The 3,754-nt window shown below is 33.9% G+C and overlaps 1 protein-coding gene across 1 annotated transcript in view; it reads left to right on the top strand.

Moving 5' to 3' along the window:
* Positions 1-3,754, top strand: part of LOC106874227 (putative nuclease HARBI1) — a 27,018-nt gene that overhangs the window by 18,753 nt on the left and 4,511 nt on the right. The gene's annotated exons all lie outside the window — the stretch shown is intronic.

Raw genomic sequence — 3,754 nt, 5'->3', positions numbered from 1 at the left:
TTAATTTCACTCTCCATAGGTTCCACTTAACAATTTACATATTCCACTTCTGTTTTCTTTTGTTATGTTTTGAATGTATTTTTCTGAAGGCCGGAACCTGGGAGTAGTAGTCACCTAGCAATGTGAAATGATGAACTCCGCTCTAAGAAGTTACTATAATCTCTCTGAAGTGTCCCCCCCCCCGTTTGAAAAGAAATTGTGTGTGCATGTATACATATACATAAGTGAATGTATATGTGTGATTACCAAGCTTTGCTTTGAAACCACATGGTCCCAGTGGTGACTCACTGCATGGTTACTTGGGCAAGTGTCTTCTACCACAGCCACTAGCAATGCCTTGCTAGTGAAATGTGGTTGGCAGATTCTTCACAGATTGTTATTTCAAGTTTCTTGTTGCCAATCTCTAGACAATTATGTAAAGTAGAACATATCATTTCATATACATTGAGCATGCAGTAAAATTGAATAGCTTAGTGGATGCTGCTTGGGTGACATGGAATTAACAAATGCATGGTTGAAAATGTAACTGTTTTTTTGAAGTGGGTATGTAAAATTAGGATAATTAATTGATGGAGAGCAGTTTGGAGTTGCCGAAAGAATTTACATGTATATATGAAAGAAAAAAAATATAGAGAAAATTGCATGCATGTACAAAAAAAAAAGAAAATGAAAAGAAACTCCCTGCCCAATAACAGCACAAGGGAAATAGCTTGTGGTGATTCTCTTTAAAAAGCAGGGATGAAAAAAATTTAGGTTTTCTAGATTTTGTTGTATTGGTGTTTGTAGATTTTGCTGCTTCAATCAACTATTTGGAGAGACAGTTTTTGCATAAGAATTTTGAAGAATGTCTACAGTCAGCGATCAATTCTGAATGTTCAAAATTGTTTGGTTACCACAGGCATAGTGATAATGTTTCTTTTTGTAATTATGTGGCATTACCTTATAATGCAATGCTTGTTTTCTTGTCTTCATTAGTCCCTCTCTCTATATATTCACACACACTTTGTTTTGTTTTTTTTCATATAAAACTGAAAAGTGGTAATTATTACTTTGTGTAGAACAGCTTAGAGTTTTGCATAATTTTTTTCTTATGTAAGGTAATCAGATTTATGTTTCCGAACCACAGTCTTGTTCAGTTGCCCCTTTTTCTCAACTGTACACATTGGCAAATTGAGAAGAAATCATTGTAAAATGTGATCGCTATCGCTTCATGTTATGTGATTGTTGAAGTCACTTGTTTAAGATAACCAGTCAGTGTCTTTTTTTCTTTGAAAAATATCTGACAAATGTCATTAAATTTGTTTGTTCTGTTGAGGATTGGTGTAGTAGGGTGGTGATTGATATGGGATTTCTCTATAAAACAGAGGTTACTGAAATGAGATCTGTTCCTAAATGCTGGTGCTTCATTTACTGTTGCCCATATAATGCTGGTAGTCTCTTCTTGATCTTTTATTTCCAAACATACTGAAAAGATGCTGTAGTGTTTCTCCATATAGCAGTGACAACTTGAGCTGATGTTCTGGTGATGTTCAAGAACTCTGGGATCATATTTACACCTTCAGCAAATCTTTCTTCTCAGTTCACAGTGTGCAGTTGACCAAAATGTTGATTAAATTGAAACCTCAGTTTGGATATGTAACCACTATATATCTCTGTCACATACACATGTATACATACATACATAACTATTTTCTGCATGCTCTGTATTCTTCCAAAAGAGTGTGTAGCGATGTAACTTGGGCATTGAATGTAGAGGATATGCTGGACTTGAAAAGAAATGAAGTACACATGTTTTTCCTTGGATGTGTAATGTTAGTTAAGTGTGCATGAATGGTGGCTTACAAATGAGTTGAGAGAAAAATTAGGATTAAGTGGAATTGGTTGTAGTGTGCAAGAGAGAAGACTGCACTGGTGCAGACGCGTAATGCCAATGGAAGATGGCAATTGCGTAAAGAAGTGTTAAGTGATTCAAGAAAAAAGTTGAAGGAAGACATGGAAAGAACTGAAGGCTTATTTCAGAATTGTGGACCTTACGAAGGAGATGATGATGAACTACAACAAGTATTAAGAAGTTGTGCTAGAGAAGGACCATCTTACTCATGGAAGCATGGAGAAAACAGAATTAAAATGGTGATATTAATATATATTCAAGATTGAATGGATCTCTTTATTTGACTATTTGAACTACATAAAGGACTAATTAAATGGTTTAAAATGTGGCACTAATTAAAAATCTGTTGGAGGTTCCAATAATTGACATGGACTATTAATCTTTTACCATCATTTTGCATGATTCTTTTGTGAGCATTAGTTAGGATGTGGTTGCTTGTTGAATTAATTTTTGTAATTTTATTGCTGTTGTTTTTAATTTTATATATATATATATATATATGTATATGTATATATATATATATGTTACTCTGTTTATTATTCATTGACTGTTACAAAAGATTTTGACATGATCTATGAAATGTAGTCATGGGAATGGACATCTGAGCCACGACTGTTTCCTTAGGAATTAACTGTCCCTTTGATAAAGGAAGAGAGAATATGGTTTGCCATTACCTCAAAGCATACTTTATTTAGCATTATTTTCTGGTAACTTAGTGGAGTTATTTCTGGGAAAATAATGTTTGGATATTTGGCCGTGATTTGAAACAAAACAATAAACACACACACGCACATCCACATACGCACGTGCACACACACACACACACACACACACACACACACACACACACACACACACACACACACACACACACACACACACACACACACACTAAATATTAGTCAACATAAGGATATTGTTGAAAGGGAATCCAGCTTGTGGTTGTGTCAGTCATGCAGGTGAAGTGCTTACATTGGATATCGATTCACTATTTTGGTAACGTTAGGTTTTCCAAGTTTTTCAACTGGAATATTCTAGCTGGGCTGCATTAATCTAATTTTGTTCTTTTTAAACAGTTCCTTGTAATCTATCTTAGTTCTAACCATCATTCTCCTTAACCCATTAACATTTAAACTGGTCATACCCAGCCCAAATACTCTACCGATTCTATATTCAAATCAGCCAGAGTCAACCTCTCCTACTTATCCTATATCTTTCTAAAAGTTAACAGTCGCACCATCAAAATCTTGAACCTTTGAGATAAATGCATGAGTAATTCAAAACAATGCGAATAAATATGCATTATATTTGATAAAATAATCAGAATGCTAAAGGCTTTCAATGTCAAAAAATTATTTAATATAAATTGTTTTTAGCGCGTCCTCTATTTTTTTTCTTTTTGAATCTCTATTCAAAATTCTCTCATTTCGTCTCATTACTATTTAGATAGTCTTTCATTGTTTTTATTTCATATTCTACTACTACACACTCGTTAGTCATCCCTTCTCACTTCATTTAATTCAATTTTAAGATTTTTAACCCATTGTGCATTCATTTCCCTTTAAGAGATACCCATTGCTCTCGAATTAAGTTTCATCTTCATCAGCCCCGTGTAATCTAATGTTTTCTGCGTTAGTATATTGATTGGCTTTTGTGTAGAAAGTAGTGCAATTATTTAAACTTTGTAAATGTATTTATGGCCTACTTAATACTTACGAGCATCATTGCTGCTGCCTTGGAAACGTGATTTAGCTTCTAGCCGTGTGTGTGTGTGTGTGTGTGTGGTTTTAGCTTGAATGGTTTCATTTTTGTTCTGATTGCGATAAAATATTTTTGATAGCAAAAAAAAAAAAAAAAAAAAAA

Source organism: Octopus bimaculoides, chromosome 11 (assembly GCF_001194135.2).
Source record: "Octopus bimaculoides isolate UCB-OBI-ISO-001 chromosome 11, ASM119413v2, whole genome shotgun sequence".
Taxonomy (NCBI): Eukaryota; Metazoa; Mollusca; class Cephalopoda; order Octopoda; family Octopodidae; genus Octopus; species Octopus bimaculoides.
Note: the sequence above shows the minus strand (reverse complement) of the source record. Positions and strands in the feature narration are given on the sequence as shown.